At 45.6% G+C, this 27,159-nt stretch overlaps 1 long non-coding RNA gene across 1 annotated transcript; it reads left to right on the top strand.

Annotated features, from left to right (window-relative positions):
* Positions 1–23,923, top strand: LOC128340193 (uncharacterized). Its single transcript, XR_008313515.1, has 4 exons — positions 1–71; positions 5,463–5,663; positions 6,733–6,851; positions 23,790–23,923. It is a non-coding gene; the product is annotated as an uncharacterized LOC128340193 (long non-coding RNA).
* The last annotated feature ends 3,236 nt before the right edge of the window (positions 23,924–27,159 follow it).

Here is a 27,159-nt window from a genome sequence, read left to right as displayed (position 1 = left end):
CACACACACACACACACACACACGAAGAGGTGAAGACGAGAAGAGGCAACTTCTAGAACCAGCAGCAGCAGGTGAGTGTCGTGTAATTGTGTTGCTTCCCAAGGCCACTGCCCATGCTCAATGCTCAGTCTGCTGAAACTAAAGAACTAGCTACAATCACCCTTCCTCACATGCAGCTCAGCTCAGCTCAGCTCAGCTGCACAGCACACTGACTAACTAGACACTACAGCTGGTGGTAGAAAAAACAGAAGTCTAGATTCTAGAAGATGTCCTGGTGGATTTTAAACTTTCAAATCTGTGCTAGGATTGCCTCGCCCGCCTCCTCCTCCTCCTCCTCCTCCTCCTCCTGCCTGTAATTGTGCCCTCTCCCCTTGCAGTTGCGCCGTCGTGATGGGTTGGTGATGTGCGTGCGCCGTCTACTTGTTAGCTCTCTCCTCCTCATGTTGGCTGGGCTTGCCAGGCACTGGCTGGCAGCACCTGTTGGCTGTGTGCTAGGCTCAGGCTGTGGCGCGCGTGACTGGACTGGGAATGTTATTGTAGCGGCAACACTGGTTGTGGTGGTAGCAGTAGTAGCTGTTGTTGTTGCTGGGCTGGTGGCTGCTGGCCTGTGCTGACTCTGCGCACTTGGTCTGGTCTGGTCTGGTCATTGGGATGCAGATGTAGGGTGTGTGTGCATCATCCATGGGGAGCATCAGAGCAGAGCAGAGCAGGTTGGCTGGCTTCTGTCTGTCGGGCCTAGTCAGTGGCAGGCACTGAGTGAGGCGGTGGTTCCTTTGGGCATCACGTCACCCATCATGCAGAGCGGCAGGTCTGCTGCTCTGCTGCTCCGCCTCCTGCTTCTTCTCTGTGTGTGCTGCTCTTGTGCTTAGTGTGCTGCTCCGCTGCTGCTGCTGTGCTGGCAGGCAGCACAGCAGTGGCCTTTTTGTTAGATCAGAGAGTGGGTGTTGTCTCTCTGAGTGTCCTCCTCTTACTTGCTTGGATAGGAGTGGTGGTAGTAGGTAGGCATTAAGATGGACTGACTAGGTGTTACGTGTTAGGGCGCCCAGAGAGAGGGGCCAAAAAGATGGGGTGGCAATTGTTGGGTTGCTCCTAGTATTATTGGTGAATTTCTGAAGAAATTTTTTTTTCCCATTGGCTAGAATGGGGGTTCGGGGCTGCCCCAGACCCGCCTCTGTGGGGTGGCAGCACCGCCAAAGTGGGTCCGGGGCCATGGCAAAAATGCCCTCAGTCCCTCCCAGCAATCCCCGTAGAGATAGGAGTGATGGTTCTGTTGTTTTTCTGAGGTGTTCTGAGTGAGTGTGGATTCTGTGATAGCAAATGAGAGTGGATTCATGGTGTCTCATTGGAAATCTCATAAGCTATCATAGAATCTACACTCAGAATACCTCAGAAAAACAACAGAACCATCACTCCTATCTCTACGGGGATTGCTGGGAGGGACTGAGGGCATTTTTGCCATGGCCCCGGACCCACTTTGGGGGTGCTGCCACCCCACAGAGGTGGGTCTGGGGCAGCCCCGAACCCCCATTCTAGCCAATGGGAAAAAAAATTTTCTTCAGAAATTCACCAATAATACTAGGAGCCACCAATTGCCTTGGGATTTTTGGGGTGGAGGACACCCATGGGTGGCTACCACCCACCCCAGCTTTTTTGCCCCTAAGGGCTCCACATTGTGAGTTATGGGCAAAAATTTATTTTTTGAAAAAAATTTGTAAAAAATCAGAGGAAGGTCCAATCGACTTGAAATTTGGGTGGCAGGTAGAACACAATGTCCCCTTCAAAACCAGCCACTTTTTGTGATCCGAACCGGTTCGGTTCGGATCCGAACCGGTTCGAAACCGAACCGGACCGGGGGGGTGGTCTGGCAAAACCAAAACCGAACCACCCCGGTCCGGTCCGGACCCGGTTCGGACCCGAACCGAACCGGGAGAACCGGTTTTATGCACATCCCTATTGGTTGCCACTGGTGAGGGCGGAGAAAAACTCAGCATAATTATGTGAGGACCAATTGTATTACATATTACAGGAGCATAAGTAGAAAATTCAACAGGGGGCAGTTTTTGGTGGGGGCAGGGGTTTCTTGTGTTGCATGGTGTCTAAGAGACTGAGCTATGAATTAGGAAGTCTCTGATTCAAGTCACACTTCTGCCATGCACTCCTCGGCTTCAGGCCACGGAGTTCTGCTTTCATCTGCAATTTGATTTAAATACCAGTCTACCCAACAGGGTTGTTGTGAGTATTAAAGCAAGATAATGTGTGCAAAGCATCTTGAAGACTCAATGTAAATTGAGTGCGATATAAATTCTAGCAATAATTTGAGGGGTGACCCCCACACTAAGTGCTTAAAATGTGTCAAATCCTTTCCCGCTCAGGAACACAAAGTTGTGAAATGGCTAGTGAGAAAACAAAAGTTTTACATACCTTTCCCCCTCAGATGTAGAATGCGTTTTGAATGTCTTATTCTTCAAGCTGAGAAATTTCCCACTCTTTGTTCAAGCCCTCCTCCCCACCACCTTACCACTGAGTTCCATTAGCGCCACCCCTCTGGTTTTCTGTTAAATGCCCTCTGAATCCTTGAACATTCTACCCCATTGAATTACATTGGACAGGTTTTTGCGGGGAGGAGGGGGTGCCCCCTTAGGATTCTTTCCTTCAGATTTTTGTGAAACCAGTGTATTTGCAGTTAATCCTGATTTTGCTGGTATCTCCCTCTCACCTGCAGGTGCTCTATTTATGTGTCCATTAGGTCATACCATTTCCAGTGCTTTTGGAAATAGAAATAAGATAAAATAAAAATAAATCAATGCCTAGTTCCACCCTTAGGAGCATATTTGCTGAGTAAGTCCTCTGTGCAAGCCACTTTGAAATGAATAGGAATTTCACAGGAAAACAGCCCAGTGGGTTATTCCTGGTGATTTGTGACCTAGGAATAAAATTCTCAAATCACATATTCCAAAGTTGTTTCATTGATTTTAATGGACGTGTTAGTAAGTAGCTGGAGACTGCAGCAGCTTAACATTTTGCAAGCTTTCTTGGGGCCAAATGGTAGGGATTTTCCCCATGGGAATGAGGGTGAGCTGTAAGAAGTGATGTCATTTATTTTATGGCATTTACCATAAGTGAAAAACATATGTTTGTGGCTCTTTTAAAAAATGGAATGCAAGTGATTCATCTCGGAGCTGCGCTGTTTTGTTTTTTCTTCACAAAGAAGCCCAAGACCGATATATTGCAAACATTGTACATGTCATTTATAAGCAGTGATATTTGTTCTGTAATTATTTATTGTCTGTAAAGTACAATTGGCCTGTAGTGTCAGGGGCTGGAAAGGATAGTTCAACATGTGCATTTCAGAGCAAGAATATACATATAAGTGCAAAATGGCATTAGGACATATTTCTTCTATTATAATACAACACACACACACACCCCCGCAATTTTTTGTAAATGAAGTAACGTCAGAAATATACGTGTTCTTTTAAAAAAATTGCTGGCCAGACAGATATAAAGACGGAGTGAATGTCATGTAGCGATTAGAAAGGCTATTCTCATGTGCACCCTAACCCAGGCTAGGGAAGCCCAGTCTGGGTTAGGCTGTGTGTGAGAACTCCTGGGAGCATGCCCAATCCTAGTGAGGCAGCACCACTGAACTCCATTTTTAAACCCAGCTCTTAGCAAGGGTTAAGCACTCGAGTGAGCCCTTAACCTGGGCTCCGGGATCGTGTGTTCACTGGGGCTATGTTTAGTCACAGCCGACACAGAGTTGTATGCCTAGAGTGCCCATCTCCTGCATCACGGATTGTCTGGGAGAGAGGTCTGCTGGGGGTGAAGTGAATTTAAGTAGCCTTCTCTTTGTCTGCCACCCCACCCGCCCAGTCATGTGAATGACCTCAGAGTGTCGTAGGAGTACTGGTGAGATCCTGGGTTCAAATATCAACTATAAAGCTCATCGGATTTTCGTGGAGGAGATACTCTAGCCCAGTGTTCTTCACGGTAAGGCCTGAGGGTCCATGGCAGCTCCCATCAGCCCTAAGTGCAGCTTCCTGAATTGTCGTTTATTAGGCCTGTGTGAAGTTTGAGCCAAAGCTGAAAGCTCTGCACAGTCCCCCAGCACCATATGGAGATTACCATTTTCACCATGCAGTGCTGCACTTCGTCCAGCATGGAGAGGAGGCTCCCTTGAGATAAACGGAGCTCTCTGGAGCCCCTGCACCATCTTGGAAGGCGTTCACAGAGTGTTGGGAAGTGTAGCCCTGCCCAGAGCTTTCCCCATAGAGCTCTTGAGAGAGGTCTCCGTCTCTCATAAAGCACTCTCTCAGCACAAAGGAAAGTGCAGAACTGTGCAGAGGTCAGCACAGCGCAAAATGGATCTCACACTGAAGCTTTTTGTTTGCTTGTCTTTGGCCCAAGTGATCCCTGCTTGAAAAATACTGAAGATCAATGCTATAGCACCTTTCATTTACCCTTTGCACACATAGACGAAATGCCTGGTGTGCGGAGTGAGACCATGTCTGCTGAGACTGTGTATAATACACATATTTGTTATTTCATACCAAAAAAAAGTTCATTTAAAGGAGGGAACAAAATTATCCTCTTTCTTTAAAAAAAACAAACCAAAAACCCAACCCTTTTGATGATCTTTGTATTTTTCATGGGGAGGCACCAATTTCAGTTTTTTCAAAGGGCACCGATTAGTCTAGAGCTGGATCAGGGACTCTGATCACATAGAACACCTTCGTGTGTACAGCAATACATGTATAAGCATCATGTTTAGAACTTCTGGCTAATGTGTTGGGGTGGGGCCAGAGGAGCATGATGGCAACATTAGGGGCAAGCCCAATGAGTGCCGTGCTACTATCACAGGTTATATAGGAAGCTGCCTTATAAAGTGGTCCATTTAGCTCAGTATTGTCGTCTCTTCTGACTGGTGGTGGCACTCCAGAGTTTCAGGATTTTTCCAAGCTCTACCTGGAGATGCCAGGGACTGAATCTGGGCCTCCTTCATGCAAAGCAGGTGCACTTCTACTGGGTTACATTCCTGATGACTCTGTCTACATAGTCTACATGGGAAGGGAATAATTGACAGGAGCTTGTTCTACCTTGCAAGTTTGTTGAGAGAAAGATAACCATTTATGCTACTCTGATCTCTTTGGAAAAAAGGTGGGATTAAAATACTATAAATAAATGGCTGGAAATCAGCCTTCCATAAACGGAGAACTTTGGTTATCATAGTTTAATTAGGGATCAAAGAATGATACCATCGACCCTATTTAGACCATGAGGTTTCATGGTGACCCAATGGGCAGATTTTGAATCAGGTTCTAGTCTTGGCTGGTTTATTATTTTGTACACTGAACCTTTTTTTAAAAAGGGGATATACATAATTAAATATCCCTTCCTCATGCAATGGGTGGATTGGGCAGGGGATTGCCTATTTACCTCTTGTTTCTTTTTTTACTGAACAGGATAGATGTGCATCCTAGCACCAGATAGAGGGAACACACCACTTAGAACTTGGTTTTTTAAAAAAGAAAAAGAAATGTCCCAATATGCCTTTGATCCATCCTTTCCTTTCAATATGACTTCTGCAGAAGAACATCTCAGTAGATTATTCCCAGGATTCGTACTCTTTGGGTGAACGTTGGTTGCATTTAGAAATGGAAGAGGTAACTTTTCTTTAGGTCATTGAGAATACCATTTATCAATTAAATGAAGTCATTCTATAACTTCCTTGCTCCTTTGCTCTCTGCTTAATTTTTGTTTTATGCTCCCGTTAGCCTCAGAGCCCCTTATAAAATCCTAGCAGTTGCATGCTTCTGATAACAACTCCCTGCGGGAATACATCTTACTGTGGAAGAAGCAATTCTGCCATAACTCACGGTGATGTTTAAGCTGATGCAGTGCTTTGGATGAGATCTACTGGGTTTTACTTTTGCTTGCATTCACTTTTGCAAGCCAAAAGAACAAGAGCGACTCTGTTAAGAAATAGTCAATTCACTGCTATCGGACAGAGTTTAGTAACTCAAATGTTATAAATGAAGCACGGATTGTTCTGATTTGTGTGCCTGGTCTATATTGCTTTGTGTAACAACGTGCCCCAGTAGGCTTACAATTGTGGTTTCTCCAAAGACCCTCCCAGCTGTTAGGACTGATTGAGAGACTCCGTAGGCAGATGCGCTTGCCAGATTCCAATAAAGACAGGGCCTTGGGAAAATATAAGGCAATTATTGATGGACAACAATCCACTAATAAGACAATTTCAAAATTAATCCCATATTCCCTCACTGTATTAGCTTGCCTCTGTGTTTGTGTTTATAGAGGAAATTCACTGTTTGAGGGGAAACTCTCCCCTCCGGCCCAATTATGTCTTTCCGAGGGTATTAAATTAAGAAAAGGAGACATATTGAAAGTGGCTCACAATTAGTTTTTTTTTTAAGGGTAGGACAGTCACTCAGTGTGCCTGGCTGAATGTATGATGCATGGTAAGAGAAGTAAACAGCTGAATGAGCATGCAAGCCTATTATGTGAAGCACACCACTTCAAATGTGAGGGGGAAGATAAATCTGATTTTAGAGCTGAGTGATATTCTCATAAACATTTTGTGTTGATTTGAATTGGGGGGGGGGACTCATGAGAATTGAGTTTTTAATTTTAAGAGAGTTGCCAACTTTGGCCGTAGGTAGGTGGTAGCCAGAAAACAATATACCCAAACCTGTACTTGTATCCACTGCTAAGGTCAATCCACAGCAGAGCTGGGACACCAGCAGGACTAATGAAGAGAGGAGGCAAACAGCAAGACAGGACCCAGGCAACAAGGCAGAAACCAGACATCACAGGAGGAACCAGGCAGCGAGGTAGGTCTTGACAGCTTGTATCCAACATGCAAAATGGAAGTGGGGAGGCATTTGAAGAGGAGAAGCAGTAGGTCGAGGCACTTAACTCTCCCATCCTGCTGCTCTTGTAATTGCTCCAACAACAACAACAACAACAACACCCCAACTGGCTCCAGTTTTCTAGTCAAGTGGGGAGAACTGTCTGAGGGTGAGGGATGTGAAGAAAAATAGCAGACTTGGAGGATCTACACATGAGCGGTGTGTATAGCCTGGGAGTGTTCAGCAAGGAGAGCGGGCTTAGCCCAGTCTCCCTGCAGACGATCACCTGTGGAGCCGGTAGGGGCTGCGAGGATTGGGGCCCCTTGGCCCCCGGAAGTCCCAAGATGCCCTGTGCAAGTGCACAAGGCATCCTGGGGACACTCCCGGGACCGGGGAGGCTTGTTTTAGCCTTCCGGCAGGGGTCTCCTTGCAAGTTGCTGCAGGACAGAGTCGCGCCATGGCGACTCACAATCACTAAAATGAGGTTAGCGGAGTGCTCACTCTGCTAACCTCCCTAAGGGGAGGGCTACTTTGGCAGGCTAGCCACCAGAGAACTACCGGGCTCACCCGCGAGCCCAGTGGTTCTCATGATGGGGGAAAACTGGACTGGGCTCCTTTAGCCCGGTTTCCCCCCATCATGAGAATAGCCTCTTGGAATGATTAAGCACCCCTTCCCTTCCACCACCCCTTCTCCACTCCCTCCAGTGGCTGTTGCTGGTATCCACCTTATGCTTCTTATTTAGATTGTGAGCCCTTTGGGGACAAGGAGTCATTTATTTGTTTGTTTGTTTGTTTGTTTGTTTATTAACATATGTATACCCCGCCCCTCCAGTGCACTACTCCTCAGGGCGGCTCACAGCAGTGATAGACACAGATGCAATAAAAGTAATAACATTAACTAAAAATAAAAAAATAAAAAGCTTAAAAACCACAATTATTAGGTTCAAATTGAAACTGAAAATGATAAAAGCTAAAGAACCTACCAGATATAACAAAACAATAATGGAGCATTAAAAAGCCTTCTTAAAAAGGTGTGTTTTAAAAAGACTGAGGGAGGAAGCATGGCGAAGCTCTTCAGGGGAGGTGTTCCAAAGCCAAGGGGCCACAACCGAAAAGGCCCTGTCTCTAGTCCCCCCGCCAACTGGATCTCTGTTAGTGGCGGGATTCATTGATTCATTGATTGATTGATTGATTGATTGATTGATATCTATGCAAAACACTTTGGGAACTTTTGTTGAAAAACGGTATATAAATATTTGTCACATCTGTAGTGTGGTGAGACTTTCCATTCTCTATCCCTGTCCCACTTGAAGGCTAACAAAAACCTTTGGAGCCCTTGCCCTGGGGCAAGGCAATGAGATGTTTAGCTAGTCTGATGGACGTCACCTACTGTCTTGCTCCAGGTGATGCCATGATCCCTTCTGAGACAGGGGATATCTCAGACAGTCTACAGGGCCATGTGTCAGGACCATGGTCAGAGTCAATCAGGGAGATGCAGAAGCTGGATATTGCCACAGAAGGGAGCACTGCTCTGGCAGTGTATCTGCTGGGTTGTGTAGCTTACTGTTCAACAAGATATTTATTTATTTATTTATTAACACATTTCGATACTGCCCAAACATATCTGGGTGGTTTACAACAAAATAAAAACCAAAGTAAAACATTAGTTAAAACAAAAAAGAAAAGTTTAAAACATTACAGCAATTTAAATTTTTTAAAAGAATATTTTAAAACAGCATTAAAACCATTAAAACAATATTAATTAAAAGCCAGGGTGAGAAGATGCATCTTTAAAGACTTTTTAAAAGCTGTCAGAGATGGGGAGGCTCTTTTTTCACTAGGGAGCACATTTCAAAGCCTCGGGGCAGCAGCGGAGAAGGCCCGTCCCTGAGTGGCCACCAGATGAGCCGGTGGCAAATGTAGATGGACCTCTGCAGATTATCTCAGTGGGCAGTGGGGTTCATGACGACAAAGGCATTCTCTTAAATACCCAGGGCCCAAGCTTTTTAGGGCTTTATAGGTTATAACCAGCATCTTGTATTTTGCCCGGAAACATATCAGCAGCCAGTGTGTCTCCTTTAATAAGATGATTTGGTCCTTTCTCTTCCACAAGCCAACTTTGACTTTTATAAAGGGGTCATGACCAATCTTGAAAAGGCTTATTTTGGTAGTGAACTGCTAACACCTGCTCACTGAGCAAAAAGGCATCTTTCAAAGTGGTGGTCCTGCTATATATATTTATATATATATATATATATATATATTTATTTATCAAATTTATAGACCGCCCAAACTTTCATCTCTGGTTGGTTAACAATGAGATAAAAACAATTAAAATACATAATAAGGTTAAAACAAAATAATTTAAAATCAGTATAAAATTAAAACCTACAAAGCTAAAAAGCTAAAAAGCTTGGGTGAAGAGATGGGTCTTGAGGTGTTTTTTTAAAATAGTCAGAGACGGGGAGGATTGCAACTCAACAGGGAGCGCATTCCACAATCTCGGGGCAGCGATCGAGAAGGCCCATCTCTGTGTAGCCACCAGACGAGCTGGTGGTAACTGGAGATGGACCTCCTCAGATGACCTCAATGGACGGTGGGGCTCGTAGTGAAGAAGACGCTCTTAGATACCCAGGGCCTAAGCCGACTAGGTCTTTATAAGTTATAACTAGCATTTTGAATTTTGCCCGAAAACTTATTGACAGCCAGTGTAACTCCATCAGCAAGGGAGTAATGTGGTCTCTCCAAGATGATCTGGAGACCAGCCTGGCTGCCACATTCTGAACAATCTGAAGTTTCCAGACGACGTACAAAGGCAGCCCCACGTAGAGCGCATTACAGAATTCAAGTCTGGAGGTTATCAACAAATGTACCACTGTTTTGAGGTCACTGATCTCGAGAAATGGATGCAGCTGACGTATCAGCAGAAGCTGATAGAAAGCACCTCTGGCCACCGCCTGAACCTGAGAAACCAGGGAGAGGTGTGGATCCAGAAGTACTCCCAGACAGCAAACCTGTTCCTTTTGGGGAAGTGTGACCCCGTCCAGAACAGGTAGGTCAAAATTGTCTCTGGACTTCTGACCCCACACAATAAGTACCTCTGTCTTATCTGGGTTCAGTTTCAGTTTATTCTCCCTCATCCAGCCCATTATTGCTTCCAGGCAGGCATTTAGGGACAATATGCCAGCTCCTGAAGAACCTGACAAGAAGAAGTAGATCTGGGTGTCATCAGTGTACTGGTAATAGCCAGCTCCAAATCCCCTGATGATCTCTCCCAGCGGTTTCATGTAGATGTTAAAAAGCATTGGAGAAAGTATGGAGCCTTGAGGGACACCATACTTAAGCTCAGATTTCGAAGAGTCAGAACATTGGTTCATCTAGTTCAGTATTGTCTACACTGACTGGCAGTGTCTTCTCCAAGGTTTCAGACAAGAGTTCTTCCCAGCCCTACCTGGAGATGCCAAGGATTGAACCTAGGACGTAAGAAAAGAGCTGGTCTTGTGGTAGCACGCATGACTTGTCCCCTTAGTTAAGCAGGGTCTGTCCTGGTTGCATATGAATGGGAGACTAGAAGTGTAAGCACTGTAGGATATTCCCCTCAGGGGATAGAGCCACTCTGGGAAGAGCAGAAGGTTCCAAGTTCCCTCCCTGGCATCTCCAAGATAGGGCTGAGAGAGATTCCTGCCTGCAACCTTGGAGAAGCCACTGCCGGTCTGTGAAGACACTACTGATCTAGATAGACCAATGGTCTGACTCAGTATATGGCAGCTTCCTATGTTCCTAAGAAGCATGGTGAACAGAAGTGCAACTCACTTTTGTCTCCTCCTAGGAACGTTTGAAATGCCCTGTTCAAAAGTGCATTTGCAAGGAGAGTTTAGTCCTGATATTAAGTTGGTTCATAGACTTACTTAACAAGATGGTCATGCTACCAACCTCTATTTATTTGCCGCCTTTGATCTGCTTGTGCTTATTTAAAAAGAGAAACCCTCAGAGCACGTTTAGGAGATGGCAAAGAACACCTAGGCTATGGACAGTGTCAATGCCAAGGTCTCCCCTGGGCTCCAGTGTGTACATGGCCTGGCTCTACTTTTTATGTGCAGTGAAAGAAGAAACTTGAGCAAGCCGTGCTCCAGTTGATAGGAGGCAGACTAGCTGGACTGCCATCTGGATTGTTGCATCCAATTGAGGCCACATGAACAGTCTCTGCTGGAGGTGCATTCTGAGAAAATGGTGCGGAATTGAGCATGACGTGAATAAACCAGCAAATTACAGGACTTCCCTCTAGAAGCACCTGCTTTTTGTTAAAGGCATGGTTGGCTGGCTAAGCAACATGCGGAGCTGCCTTCTCTCCTATGTCCCACCGAGTGACCATTAAAAAGTTTGATACAGTAGTACTTTATTACCAACTTGTGGTTCAGCCTTCAGTTAAATGTGCAATGGATTTCTTTTATATTTCTGAATCATACCCCAGTGTTTTGCATTGGATGTTGGGGGCGGTGGAGAAGGAAATGATTGGAAACATTAGTGTCTCTGGCATCTGGCTGGCCATAGCTAGAGACTGGATGTTAGCCTTGACAAACTTGTAGTGTGATTAAGCAAGACAGATCTGAGCAAGTTAGGCACAGAGCAAGTTGCCATATATTGAGCCTGGCACTTGGTCTATCTAGCTCTGGATTTGTCTCCTCTGACTGGCAGCAGCTCTCCAAGATTTCAGATCAGGCTCTTTCCCAGCCCTACCGGGAGATGCCAGGAATTCAGCTGGGACCTTCTGCATGTAAAGCAGATGCTCTACCACTGAGGTATGCCCCCAGCCCACCAAATTACGATTTATCTAGAAAGCTCCTTTCCATATTTAGAAAACAAACTAATTTAGCATTGTCACATGAAACTGAGACTCAGTATTTATGTATTTATTTAAAAACACTTATACCCCAACTTTTGACCTCATTATGGGTCCCCAAGGATGCCCATAGCAAAATTTTAAATAGTCTCAAAAATAACAACAAAGTGGAAAACATAGCCATCAAAATCATAACAGTAACAGAGACATAATAATAAACAGAAGAAGAAATAAAATAACAGAAAATTGATCATGATAATGATGGCGGCGGCGGCAGCATTAAGGGACTATCAAAATTATACAAACTATATATATATATATATATCCCATACAAAGAAACCACCCCTGATTATTTGACTACTTCCAAAACAATGTCAAAAAAGACTATTGCCTTATGCATGGTTGCACAACTTTAATTACATCCTGACTCCCGAATGCTTTGAGCGCCCCCCCCCCCGCTTTCAAAAGACTTCTAGTAGGGATGGTGCATGAACTGTTGGTTGGACAGTTTGACAGTGGAGGGGACCTTTAAGGAGCAGGGAGGGTGCCATTATCCTGCCCCCGGCCGTGTTTCTCCTGCTGGTGCTACCACCAAAACTGCTGGCGCAGGGCTCCTGCGGTACCACCTTGCAGCCCCAGTCAGCATCAAACTGGAAGTGCCTGACCCTGGGGGCGGGGTGGTGTAAGGGCACTCTCCCTGCTCTGTAAAGGTAACCCCCCCACTGCTGAATCGGTCCAAACACCAGACCGCTGAACTGGTTCATGCACATCCCTAGCTTCCAGGCCTGATTTGGCTTCCTCCAGGGGTCCCTGTGGTGATGCAAGGGCTTGGGAGAATGCCCATTTGGCATCTTCTGCACTGCCCAGTATGCTTTCCCAGGTGTCATCAGGAGGTGGGAGGGAGGGGACGCAGCGTGTGCCACCAGAGGTTGTGAATCCCTGCACACCATCGTCAGAGGACCCAGTGCAGGGTTTCTCTCAGGGCCTGTCAATCTATTTTCTGGCTCTGCATTTCCTCACATGGCCCTACGCCTGTGACTTCTGCAATGCTAGGTTTTATTGGAGTAAGACTGTGGGTGGAGACTCCGACCACATGAAGGTGACCACAGAAGCTGTTAACTGCTGAGAGAGGGAATCCAAAGCCAAACAGGAATCCTAACAGGTCACAGCGAGGTAATAGACACGGGCCAAAACAGACTCTCTGCACCATCTGGCCTCTCTTTCCTAATTACTGCCATTGTTGCCATCTGATCCAGCTATCCCTGCCCTCAAGGTTGTGGTGAAAGCCAGTTAGCCAAATCATGTTGCCAATGGGGGACTCCGTTCTGATGAGGGCGGAATCCAAGGGCCAATCCCCAGGGCCAATTGTGGGTAAAATCCCCTCATAACCCCCATAAAGGGTGACTTGGCTAGCCCTGGAGGAGTAGGGAAGAACTGCAGGGGCTGGCGAAGCCTCCAGTCTCGCAGGCTCCCGATCCGAATCCACAGGTCACCCACGTGTAGCTTCCTCAGAGGCAAGATGCCACTAAATACCAGTTGTAGGGGAGCAATGGCATGAGAGGGGGCAAGCCCTCACCCTCTGCCTATGGGCTTCTCGGAGGCCCTGGGGCAGCAGGGGCATAGCAAGTTTAGAGAGCAAGATGTCACTCAGCCGGCAGGCCACACTTTCCCTCAGTGGCCCAGGGACATTTGTGCATGCACACGCATGCACACACACACCCCCATTCAGTTATAGCCACGCCCCTACAGGGCAGCATTTTCACAAAGACTGCTATTGCCTTGAGGAACAACTTGGTTATTTCCACCATGTTTCATGGCAGGAAGGAAATAACATCTAGGCCAGATGACCTGATGAGGTCATTCACATTGAGGTTCTCTACCAGGTCAGGCATCACAGGCATTGCCTCATCCCGAACCATGCTCCTCCTGCAGGCCCAGTACACACTTGCCTCCGGTGCCAGTTCTAGATTTGGGTCCTTGATGTTCCTGTGGGCCCAGAAGTGGATGTTGTGACCCACAATCCACGGAGGCCATCCACATCTCCCTTGGGGTGTCTGGAAAAAAGGGAAACTTCAGTTATTCTCCCTCACAGGGTCTTGCTAAAGGAATAAGCCCCTTTGTACGTAACCCTTATACGCTCTCAAGCACCAGCGACCCATACTCATTAGTGTTGAGGCATTGGACCCCTCAGCAGCTGCCACCAAAGCAGCTCCGATTCAGAAGGAGTGCATAACGAAACCCAGCGGGCAACACTGCCACTATCAAAGCCTGATATGAGAACCCTGCTGCTACCAGAGCCTGATGTGAAAAAATGCGTGAGTGGAAGGCCATCCAGATGACAAAAAAGCCACAGGCCTTGCTCAGGACAGGTCTCTAGATATGGTCACAAGATTAGGACAGGGCAGAGATCCCTGCCTGCCTCTCAAGCAGTCTGGTCTCAGACCTGACACCCCACTGGCTGGGGTTTGGTAGCATCCTTTTGGGGCATTGGCTGGGGTTTGGTAGCATCCGTTTGGGCAGTGGTATACCCAGGTTCTTCAGTGGTGGCGGTTGCAGGAAGATCAGGTCAAGGTGCAGGACCCCAGCTCACCACACCAGCCCAGGCAGGCCCGTCTCCCACATTGCTGAAACACCTGGGCCCTGAAAAAAGAGTGGTGTGGGATCCTGTGTGGAAGGGGACACCCCATCCCCCGATAAAGGATGCCTGTGGCCTCCACAGCCAGCCCCACCACAAACCTTCCCACATGGGACTGGTGTAGGTACCAGGTCCCTGTACTAAACCAGAGAATAACTGACTCCTCCTCTCCCTCAGTGCTTAACCCTTTAGCTATCCCCAACAAACTGCCTCTTCCTTGCTCCACACAAAATCCCCCCTCTCTGCATAAACATCAACGAGGGCCATTCTATGGACATTTTCAAGCCTTTACAAACCTCAGTCTGAAATATGTCATATTCACAACCAAGGGAGCCCTAAAACTTGCTAACTTCCTGGTCTTCCTGTTAAAGTCACCGGTAAAAAGAATAGGCAGTTGAGTCACATGATCTCCTTAGATACAACATGGCACAGAAACATCTATATTTTCTGTAAGTATAAAGTGGGGGCGGGGGGAGCAATGCAGCCAAAAAAGCATCAAGAGCCACATTCCAACACTGGGTTACATTCGGCACAGAGATCCACCAATCCGAGGGAGAGGTGCGCTTGCTGCTTCCGTATCACTGCACACCCTGCCTGTGCTGTTTGCAAAGGTGTGGAGCTCTGTGCCAGCAAAGGAGTGCATCATCATACTGGTGATGGTATTCCCTGGGACATCAGTCCTGTTTGGAAGATAAGTATGGAAAGTCAGAGCCCTTTGTCTCTCAGAGAATAGCAGAAGACTGCACTACCAGAGACCCAGGGAGGAAAAGAGGCGAGAGACCTGCCCTGACTTCCTACTTCCATGCAAGTCCATCTGCTTTCACAGGTAAACTTGCTTTCTCTCTGCATTCACCATATGACCTGCTTTCTTCTGCTGACAGATCACCTCCTTCCATTTAAACAGACACACACACACACACACACACACACACACACACACACACACACCCTATTAACACTTTTGTTTTAATTGCAAGGGAATATGTGATTTACAACATGGTCATTTCCCCTCCTCCCCTACCTGCCCTAAATCAGCCCTGCCTACCCCAAATCCACATCCTCCCACCACATCAGCTGGGGGGGGGGTGGAGAAAAAGAGGGAGAAACAAAGGGAAAGAAAGAGAAGGAAGATAGTGAAGAAAACGGGGGGGGGGAGGAAAGGAAGAGAAATACACATCCTTGTATCTATGGATATAGGTACGTGAAAAAGACTCTTATCATATTTAAGCTCGAGAAAGTTATCCCAAACTTCTGCCTATTTTTCTGATTGGGGTCCAAATCTTAGTTCTAAGCAATGGCTATGGAGAGCCCTTTTAATATACAGGGCTCTGCTGGGAGTATGGCTCTGTTGCTTATTTTGGATCTCTCAGCAGCTTTCAATACTATTGACCAGGATATCCTTCTGGATCGTCTGAGGGATTTGGGGATAGGAGGCACTGTTTTACAGTGGTTCTGCTCCTATATCTCAGGTAGATTTCAGATGCTGGCACTTTGTGACAGTTGCTCTTCAGAACAGGAACTGCTGTATGGCGTCTCTCAGGGCTCCATTCTGTCCCCAAATGCTTTGAATGAAACAGTTGAATGAGGTCATCGGGATTTGGTGCTGAGTGTTCTCAATATGCTGATGACACCCAAATCTATTTCTCCTTGTCATCAATATCAGGAAATGGCATTAGCCCCTTAAATGCCTACCTACATGCAATTAATGGGCTGGATGAGTGATAATAAACTAAAGCTGTATTCAAGCAAGCAAGATGAAGGTGCTCATTGTTGGGGGTCGTAATCTGCAAGATGGGATAGAACCTCCTGTTCTGGATGAGGTTACACTCCCCCAGAAAGAACAGGTCCATAGCTTGGGAGTGCTCTTGGACCTGGGCCTCATCCTGGTGGCTCAGGTTGAGGCTGTGGCCAAGGAGTGCTTTTACCAACTGTGATTGTGACAACTCTGCCCATTGCTTGAGGAGAATGACCTGGAAACAGAGGCACACAGCTGGTAATCTCCAGGTTGGTCTACTGCAATGTGCTCTATGTAGGGCTGCCTTTGTACATAGTTCAGGACCTTCAGTTAGTTCAAAATGCAGCAGCCAGATTGGTCCCTGGGGTATCCTGGAGAGACCACATTATGCCTGTTCTTATTGCATTGGCTACAGATACAGTACATTTCTGGGCAATGTACAAAATACTGGTTATTACCTTTACAGCTCTGAATGGCTTAGGTCTGGGTTACCTGAGAGAGAACCTTTCTCTACAAGATCTTCACCCCTCATTAAGATAATAAGGAGGGGTCTGTCTTTGGGTGCCACCAGGGTGACCTGGTATCGGGCCTTCTCAGTTGTCACCCCTGAGTTGTGAAACACGCTCCCCATGGATATAAGAGGATTATCTTACTTGGCCTTTAGGAGAGCCTTAAAGACCCATCTTTTTAGCCTGGTTTTTAATTTCAGTTTTAATTTTAATCTGGTTGAAATGTTGTTGTTTTTAAATTGTTTTATTCTGTGTTTTTTATTTTAATGTAAACCACCCTGAGCCACTTTAGGAAGGGTGGTATATAAACTGAATGAATAAATAAATAAACAAACTTGGCCCCTCCAAACAGAGGGGTATTAATGATATCAACTAAGCCAGGTCCAACAACCTCTCTGCAAGATGAAATCAGCCGTGTTGGGCAAGGATCCAAAGAACAGGTAGCAGGCTGTACCACTTCAAGCAGCTTGTCCACATCCTCAGGAGTCACATGGAAATGGATCTAATCTATTATTGCAGGAGGGATTGCTGGAAACCTCCCTAACTGGCCCTACAGAAATAGTGGAGTCCAGATCAGCCTGAATGTGAGAGGTTTTATCTGCAAAGAAATCACTGAATGCATCATAGTGAGACATTGTTTCCAGAAACAGATTTGAAAAAAAGAAAAAGCTTGAGTTAAGCCCCTAATAATCTGGAACCGCTCTCCTGGATGAGAACTTGTAGATGCGATATGCACAGACTAAAATAGCTGCCTTGCTGCATGTACTGCCACAGCATAGGCCTTCAAATGGACTCTATGCTGTGTCTTATCGAATTCAAGATGAGTCCTACTCCATTTGCGCTCCAGCCGTCTTACTGGAGTTCAGTTGAACTGGAATTTCACAATCAGTCAGGATGGGCTTGTCCTATCGGGCACTTCTGTCTCAATCCCACTGCCTGATGGATGGCACACCCAAGCTGAAATTCCAATGACATATATGTTCTTAGGGAGTCAGGGAGCTATCCTAAACTTGGCTTAAGGATTGCAATGCTTAAATGAATCAAGAGTTCCAAGGGCAGGTGAGCATGAACCCTCATTTCCCTTCTATAGGCCCCATGGCACCATCTCCCCTCTCATTTCTTGTGGCCCCTTGTAGAGGAATCGCTGTCTATCCCACTGCTTTGTCACCACATGTGGAGGCATCCACCCTGCTGCTAACACGAGACATGGATCTCCCTGACAATAACTAGTTTAACCCCTGCCACCAAGTAGACGTCTCTGTGCTCTAGGCAGAGTCTACCACAACAGCCTTTTAAACTTCTGTTGCAAAAACAAACTTAAGTAGAGTGGTAAGGCCTTTAGGTGGGGTGGAGTGAACAAAAGCTACAGTTTTTCTTTTAAAGATAAATGAGTAATTTTACTTGGCAAATAGTTCGATTTTAAATCAACAGTTTCTTCACAAGTTTAGTACAAAAAAACATTAACCAAAAGAGCATAAGGAATAAACAAAATTTGGTCAAAAATGCACCCACTAACCTGGCTCTCACTGAGCCCTAACAGAGTCCTTGATGAACACCTTTAGCAACTCTGGCTTTTCTTCCATTTTGCCTCAGATTCTGTTCTTTCCCAGTTCTATGTTATTTCAGCTCTGCAGAGATTACACCTCTCTGCCAGTGATTTTAACAGCTCTGTGCCAGCAATTCTTCAGTTCTGTAGTCTCTCTCCAGACTCCAACTTTTCCAGCTTTGACTGCAACTTCAACTCTTTCCAACTCCAGCATCAACTATTGGACTCTCCTATCAACGAATTCTGACTGCTTCTAGGTGATTCTTTCTGACTTCTTTGGATTCTGACTTCATCTTACTTTCTTCCAGGACTCAAACTTCAACTAACTCTTGAACTCTTCTTCTCAAAGCCTCCAAACTCAACTTGCCTCACTTCTATATAGACACAAATTTTGCTCCAACAGTTTTTTAAACAACCCAATCAGTGTAATTCAAAGTTCCCTCCATTTCTCAAAACTTCCTTTCCCTCCAAAACCAAACTGTCAAACTGACATTCTCAAAGTGAAACTAAAATACAGCAGGCATGAACTCTTGATCCTGCCAATTTTTGCCCCATATACACAGGGACTTGCAAGCATTTTAAAAACACAGAGGCTATTCTCACGATCAGGCGAAATCGGGTGGGGGGGGGGCCCTAGCCCGATATTGCCTGACCATGAGAACCACCAGGCTTGCAGGCGATCCCGGTGGCCTCCAAGTGGTTAACCCACTTAAAGAACCCTCCCCTAAGCCCAGGTTAGTGGAACGAGTGCTCCGCTAACCTGGGCTCTACGATTGTGAGTTGCCGCAGTGCGGCTTCGTGTTGCGGCAACTCACGAGTAGACCCCCAATCGGGAGGCTTAAAAGCAGACTCGGGGGGCTCTCCAGCATGCCCTGTGCACTTGTGCAGGGCATGCTGGAGCTTCTGGGGGCCACGCAGCCCCTGATCCTCCCAGATCCTGCCGGCTCTGTAATGGAGCCGGCAGTTTTGTGGGCAGCTGATCCGGCTGCCCAGGCCTGCCTCCCTGCTCGTGTGCAGGGAGAGCAGGCTAAGCTCGCTTTCCACGCTAACCCTCTCAAGGTGGGTCTCATTGATCGTGAGACCCACCTCATTGTCTTATTTACAATAAAGAAGAGTTTTCAGAATATTAATACAATAATACAAGGGCTTATTTACAACAAGAGGTCTGGGGATTTCAAATAAATTAATAATACCATGAATTTGCAATACCAGGCCTCATTTACAAAGCCAAGAGGTCTAGGCCTTGTTCCTCCACACCCCTTCTTTTTCCTCCTCCTGAGACACTCCATCCCACAGTTGTCTGCCTCTGGCTCTCTCATTTCATACTCAACTGCTATGGCTCTCCGTGTCATCAAAAAGTGGCAGCAGCCAATTGGATGCCACCTGGGGAAGCATGACTCATAGTCTATATAATTAATTGATTGATTGATTAATCAATCAATCAATCAAAGCATCAATCTGGCAAAGAGTTAACAACAAAGAAACAGTTGTGCAACTTCTTTCAGAGAAGTAAAGACAGCTATTTGGAAGGATGACTAGTTCTGTTCACACATTATATTTGACACATATACAGCAATGCACTTCCTATTTTTGCCCTATATTTCAAGGGCCTGTACCCAGGTTCATTTTAAAAATGAATGCATGTACAGTCATCCAAACCAAAGCGTCGACATGTGTGCAGACACCTGTACACACATAGAACATAGTAAGGCTGTTCACACAACCGAAAACTGGGTAGGATAACTGTCCTACCCCAGTTTGACAACTGTCCTACCCCAGTTTGAGAGCTGTGCACGCTCCCAATGTTTGGTTGTGTGTGAGCAAACTACTAGGTAGGAGGAGGGAGACCTGTTTTTGTGGGAGACAAGAGCTGGGTAAGACAGCTTTTCCTCCTACCTTGGTCAAAAGCTGGGTAGGAAAGCTGGGTAGGACAGCACCATCCTACTCAGCTCCTGTCTCCCATACAATCACTTCTCCATCATCCTACCTAGTTGTTTGCTCCCACACAACCAAAAGTTGGGAGCATGCACATCTCCCAAACCTGGGTAGGACACTTATCCTACCCACTTTTTGGTTGTGTGGATAGCCTCATCAAGGCTGCGGTTTCAAGGAGCAATGTTCTATGGGGTATTGAGCATGTGGGAACTCAGGGAATGAAGGATGTATGAACAAAGATAATAAACGTTATTAGATCCCTGCTCTCCCCATAGCAGCCAACAAGTCTGTCTGAGCAGCCCTTCAAGCCTTTGCCACTCCCCCTCCCTTTGCCATCGTCCTCATTGCTTTCTCTGCTGCTTTTGGCAACTGCTGGGATATGTATCTTTTATACACATACATTAAAAACATAATGCAATATGTGACACTCAGCTTCTACCGCGGATTGCATCTTACTGCATTTTTTTAGAAGTGGTGCTTTTTTGCAGAATGCATAGGAACATAGCTTCCTGCTCCTGAGTCAGGCTATTAATTCCGCTAGCTCAGCATTGTCTACTCTGACTCTCAGTGGCTCTCCAGGGCTTCAGGCAGAAATATTTTGTTAGCCCTACCTGGACCGTTCAGGGATTGAGTCTGGGACCTTCTGCATGCCAAGCAATAGGACTGTGCAGTTGTGTCAGTCTGACAGGCATGTGAGACCAATACACCCTTGGTCAGCCATAATTGGAAGGAGTTCTGACATGACATTAGGGACCCAAAATGGTTGGGACTCGAACAATAATCCTTCCTGTCATAGTGGAATTCCAGGAAATCCCAACATTCCTGTCTGAACACATTAAATGGTCAGTGAGCCACCAATCAAATGAGAGGTGCCACATGGGCCATTTAAAAACGGAATGGTCAGCCCAGCATCTCTTATCGGAGTCGTGGTGTGCTGGCTGTTGGAAAATTAAGTGGACATCTTGCCACCTCTCAGCTGTGTAGGCCATTTAAAAATGAAATGACCAACTCAGCGTCTCCATCTGAGAAGGTGGTCCTTTAACTTGGTTTGAAAAGAATGTGGAGAAATTTTGGCTTTCTGATCCAGCACAATCCCACGGGACAATCTGGGGTCCATGCCATCCTTTCCAATGATTTTTCTTTTGGGTCGGGTTGGGTCAGATCAGATCTGACATTTTTTAGGCTGCACAGGTCTGTTAAGCAGACACTCTACCACTGAGGTATGGCCCCATCCTCCGTTGTACTGCAATTTTGCAATCAAGATAATAGATGGACCATGGACTGACTCGATGTGCAATGCTTTGTTCGATATCCTATTGTGTTTGATATACAATCTACTAGTATAATGTTTGATATACTATAAGCTTGTTCACACAACCACAAGTGGCTGGGCTAGGAGGAAGGCAGGAGAGGACCAGAATCCAATCAGGGTTCCACCATCCGGATGTCCACACGAGCAGCACGGTGGCAATCAAGAGTAGGGGGGAAGGCAGCTGGGCTGCCAGATATTCCACAATGCAACACGAGAGGAGCACAGTGCATTGGGAAAGTTCTGTGCTGCCTGGTCGCTCCTTCCCCCTGGATCTATGATCAACATGCTTGCCGGCAGACTGGGAACAGCTTCCAGCAGTGCAGAGCTCCAGATGACCAGTGAGGTGAGTGAGGTAAGAGGCACTTGTCCTCCTACCTCACTTTAAGCCTGGGTTTTAAATCAGGGCTACCCAGGGGAGGAGAAGCGGGATTGGGAGCGATCCTGGGGCTTCACACGACCAGCCCTACCTGGGTTTGTCCTGCCCTATCCAGGTATGGCTGGTCATTCGAATGACCTCTGTGCTTTGCTATGTTCGAATGATGGTGGAAGATCAGCACAACACTTTCATTGAGGAATGCCATATTAGTTCAAGAAGGAAATGGAAAACATGATAGCTCCATATCCCCCAAAGAGACTTGGCTTTAGAATAACCCTGCAACCAGCATAAACAAGAGGTGTGGGTTTTTTTAATTCAAAGCTTTTAACTTTTGTGTTTTGCAATTGTAATCTTCAGTTGCAACACTGATTTACCCTTCAGTAAATTCTGCACTATCCATATTGCTTAAGAAAAACACTCACGTTACATACAAACACTAATAAACTCCCTGAGCTGTTGGCAGAGCTAGCTCAGAAATGATTGAAATGCAGAACCTGGCCTTGTTATTTTTATGAAACTGTGAATAATATAAGTATCCAATTGATAAAATGTTATTAAAGCTGACAGCCCTTAAGTGATCTAAGTGGTAAATATTGAAATTAAGTTTCTGCAGTGCCGCAGCAGGAAAGGAGGCCTAAGGCAGTAATAAGGATTAAACAATGATTTAATGTTGTTCTGTGGGGGGTAGAGATTGCGATTTCAACAGAGAGCAAAAGCACACTCCCGTTAAATAATTAAACTGTGATTTAAGAAATTGATCCAAGGTAGTTGTAGTGGTTTGTTAAAAGTCCGATAGAACCTAAATGAAGGAAAATCTATCCTAGGGCAGCTGAAAGTCAGGTGAAGGGATAGTTAGAAGGCAGAGGCTGGTGACGCATCTCCCATAGGAGCCGGGGAGCTGGTGTGAAGCATCTTTTATCATCTCTTTTGTAATGTAAACAGACTTTTGTCGCTGGAGGGTGGATAATAGCTAATGAGCAGAGGGGATTCCACAGGGTGCAGATTTTATTAGCAGAGTTTATAAGAAACTGAGAGAAATTAAAAATGCGGCATCTTTGAGATAATCTGATAATCAGGGTCTCTATGGGGAGCGCATTTACCTATGCACAGTGAAGGGGAGGGAGGCTTATCCACATGTGAATGCAGAAATGTGCAAATTATTTCCTTAGCTACATATGACAATTGTACAGCTGAAATGGGCGGGGGGGGGAGTTGGGGGAGGAGAGAGAGAGAGAGAACATTCTCAACTTAAACGGGGATATTCTTTTCTTATGAGATAGAATAATGAGTCTATCTTTCCGTCTAGATTTTTAATACTTTTTTTTTTTTAAGTTTTTGCTCTTCACACATTATATTTTCTAGAAATAATAATTAAAACAATGGCCAAGATCAAGACTAATTAAGTGCTGGCGTGGCAACGCTGTGCATGCACTACAGGGGAGGGGTGATTTTTCGTCAATCTGCCTTTTCCTCTGAAACTGACAGTGACTCCCAAAAATATATCTCTGATGGTCACACAGAAGGCTTCAGAGGGAAAGGGAAACTGATGGAAATTGATCTTATTCTGTAGCATGCACAGCATCCTCAACAACACTGCTTGGTTTGGAGGTTGGCCACTATTTCCATGTTGTGAAAAATTGCCCAAGTTACAACTATCAAATTGAGGAGGGCCATAACACCATTGTGGTGCGCATGCTTTGCATGCAGACGAAGGTCCTACGTTCAATGATGCCTTGATTCTCAGAAGGTTCCCCCCAGCACCTCCAGTTAAAAATGATTAGGAACTAGGCAATAGGAAAGACCATTGTCTGGGACGTGGATTGGATTGGCCACTGGCAGACAGAGCAGAGAGTTCTGGGTGGCATGACCCAATCATCTTACTCAGGATAATACATACTCCAAAACCATTGGCTTTTCAGGCTGAAAATTTACTCAGGCTTTTGACAGTTCTTAAATGTATTTGTTTTCTGCTGTAATATGTGCTGCTCTTTTAACTTTCTTTTAAAAATTTATTTTTATTTTTTACATTTAGATCCTGTTCTTCCTCCAAGGAGCCCAGAACATGATTCATACATGGTTGTGTGAATCCTCACAACAACCCTGTGAGGTAGCTTAGGCTGAGAGATACGTGACTGGCCCAGAGTCACCCAGTGAGTTTCATGGCTGAATGGGGACTTGAACTCAGGTCAACCTGGACTTAGTCCAACACTCTAACCACTCTGTTGTTTTAAATAGTATTGTAAGTCACCTTGGAGACAAATCTTTGATGGAAAGGCAGAATAGAAATCTTCTACATAAATAAAAGTGATAGAGAATTAGTGTCTGACTAATTCCCATCAATTTCATGGGATGACCCCTGAGAGAGAAGAATTTCTCTCTATCCACTTTCTCCACACCATGCATGATTTTATAGACCTCTATCATGTCTCACTGCAGTCGTCTTTTTTCTAAACTAAAAAGCCCCAGGTGTTGTAGCCTTGCCTCACAAGGAAGGTGCTCTAGGCCCCTGATCATCTTGGTTGCCCTCTTCCACACCTTTTCTGTTTTTTACCTTATAGAAAGTTGTCAGTTGTGGAAAACACGGTTACATTTTCATTTAAAACATTATCTGAAGAAAATAAAAATCAGCCCAGAATGACACAGTTCATCAAGCTGCAGTGAATATTTACATGAACAATTGTCCAACAGGTGAAAAGAAAGTCCTGACATTAAAGAAAAATAAAACTTCAAAAAGGTTTTATATAGTTCACTTTTATGTTTTAATAGCTCTTTAGGAGCCTGTAAATGAAGAGGCAATTGGTTTTCGGATTGTTTCCATAGTTATGTTACGCACCCAGGGAGAATTCAATAAAACAAATCTTTTATTTAGTCCCTGACAGGTAATTAAAATGTGCCGCTGCATTTGTGTGTCTTCTGTGCGACAGGAAAGGCCTGCAATCAGAATTTCTGAAGGGTACAGTTAGTCACTAATGCAGTACAACTTAATTTCTCCTTCTGGGTTGTGTAATTGCAAATAGAACTCTGTGCGCGATGGAAAAATGGAGTCACATGAAGCATTTCAGGCCTCAAATTTCATTATTCAGACAACAGCCTTCTTTCAGCTTTAAACACTTTCTTCTCATGCAATGCTTGTGTTTACTGAATGGGGGGAGAGGGGAGCAGGATTGTGCCTATTGGCCATCCTCCCTGATTCTGGCATGTCCATTGGCCACACCCCCAGAAGCCACACTTTTGGCTCCCATGAGAAAAGGGTTGCTTTACACTGGAGGAAACCCGGGACGATTAAGAAATGTGCAGAGGCTTTTGTGAGAAGAGGGTTAAAGGAACTGGCTGTCATACAGAGCAAGGACAGGCCAGTGCGGCAAGAGAGCAACTTAACTAACCTTCCCAACTATAACTGCACCGCTGCAGCAGCAGGGAAGCAACAATTGCTGATGCCTTCCCCTTCTCCACGAAGCCCTCTGTTTCACCCAAAGATATGTTCTCGAGGGTTGTGAAGCATACATGGGGTGCATCCGCACATAACGCAGAACCGCAGTTGATTGGGCCTGTGGTTCTGCAGATGCCATGTCCGAATGGGGGCAACCCGGGTTATTTGCAGTGATGAAACCGCAGGTTTCCCAGATTTAGTACTACAGACTGAACCCTTGGGTTGTAGTGAGCTTTGTCACTGCAACCCAAGGTTCCAGGCAGCCTGTGGTACATCTGAATTCAGAACCTCAGGTTGCTTCCCCTGGAACCAGAGTCAAGGGAGGAAGCGCCTCCTGCACGTGGTGTGATTGGCTGTGTGGGCTGTCATTCAGTAAAGAAGGAAGCCCACACAGCCAGCTCTCCAGCCTCTCTGCAGTCTCACAGACTGCAGAGAGCCTGCTTTTCAGTACATCTAAATTCAGACAGGAGGGATGGGGGTGCAGAACCATAGGTCCATTGGACCTTTGGTTCTGTGTTACATGCGAATGCAGCCACTATGTCACCAACCTTAGCACATTATCTGTGTAAAAGGTGGTGTTTTTTAAAAAGTTCCTTTTAGGTCCCCAAGTGTTACCAGGGATTGTGAGAACTGTAGGTTTTTGGTTTTGGGTTTTTTTTAAGTGGAGGGACTATGACTCCAACAATCCCTGGCATTGCTTGGGGACCTAAAAGGAACTTAAAGGGGGAAAACCTATGCCTCTTACAGAGGAGCTTCTCTGGAAGGTGAATGGCGAGGCTGCTGGCTTAGCACTCTGTATGGAGCAAAGAGGACATAAGGATTGCAGTCTCCCAACCCCCACCTGGTCTCAGGTAAGGGAGGGGAAGGAGGAGAGGGCACGACAGGTGAGGATGGAGGGAGGTTGGGCATGGATTTCCGCCAACAGTGTTGGTATTCCAACACAATCTGACCTGACACTCCTGACCCAGCAGCTGGGAGAGGCCATGTCACCACTCCCAACAGTCTCAAAGTAGCTTTGCATTGGATTGGAATTCAACATTTAAGGCCATGCATAGGCTGAAAATATCCTCCCGCTTTCCCTCTCCACTAGCTCTTAAAATAACTGGTAGTGGCAGGCAATTGCTCTCTGGAGTTGTCTTTCCCTGTGCAACAAGCAATCCCAGTGAACAGTTGTCTGTCCCATGGCTGCACTGAAGCTTCCAGAATTTCATTAGAACCAAGAGACAGAAGTTCTGTGCTATCCCGTGTGCTTATGATAGATACTGCTGAGCCCTAGCACTAAACACATTTATCCTTGTAAGATTTGTCTCACAAAAAATGTACTTTTTGCTATTGGTGCAAAGGAATATATATGAAAAATGATGACACTAACTGGTGTAATCTCAACAAAACAATAAGAGTTGCAGTCCAGTTTGATGAGATGAGATAGGCCAATAAAACACTAGAAAATGGCCTAAGATGAAGGAATTTGCAAGGGATTTATGAGTTCTTGGCACGCTCAGAAATAACTGTTACCATGAATGGCTATTTTATCAGGAAGAGAAATTACATAGTCATGTAGCACAAGATGTTTGTAATGGAAGAGAAAAGCCTTCATTTCTGGTCCTCTCTCTTGGCACTGCCGATCTTAAAAAGCTAATCACGTCGAGCTGTTCATCTGTTTATTATTGTAATGCTGCATTTCAGGTGCGTATAAATACAGCGTCTTTCAAATTAATCCTGATAGCAGCTTTCAAGCTGTCTTTTATCTCTTGCTGCAGCAGTTCGAAGCCACTTATTGCATTTGCAGAATTTATGTGTTTTATAAACCGAACAGAATGCCTTGTGTAGTGATTGATGGAAAATCAGTTGCTCAGTTGCCAGAAAATGATTGATTTTCCAACACAGCTGCTCCAGCTGTGCTACAGATGCGATTTTCCGTGAATATTACAGAGCTGGCATGGTGAAGCCATTTTAACCAGGCCCTTAATGC

This window comes from Hemicordylus capensis, chromosome 1 (genome assembly GCF_027244095.1).
Source record: "Hemicordylus capensis ecotype Gifberg chromosome 1, rHemCap1.1.pri, whole genome shotgun sequence".
Lineage (NCBI taxonomy): Eukaryota > Metazoa > Chordata > Lepidosauria > Squamata > Cordylidae > Hemicordylus > Hemicordylus capensis.
The sequence above is the reverse complement of the archived record's forward strand: the minus strand, read 5'-3'. Positions and strand labels throughout refer to the sequence as shown.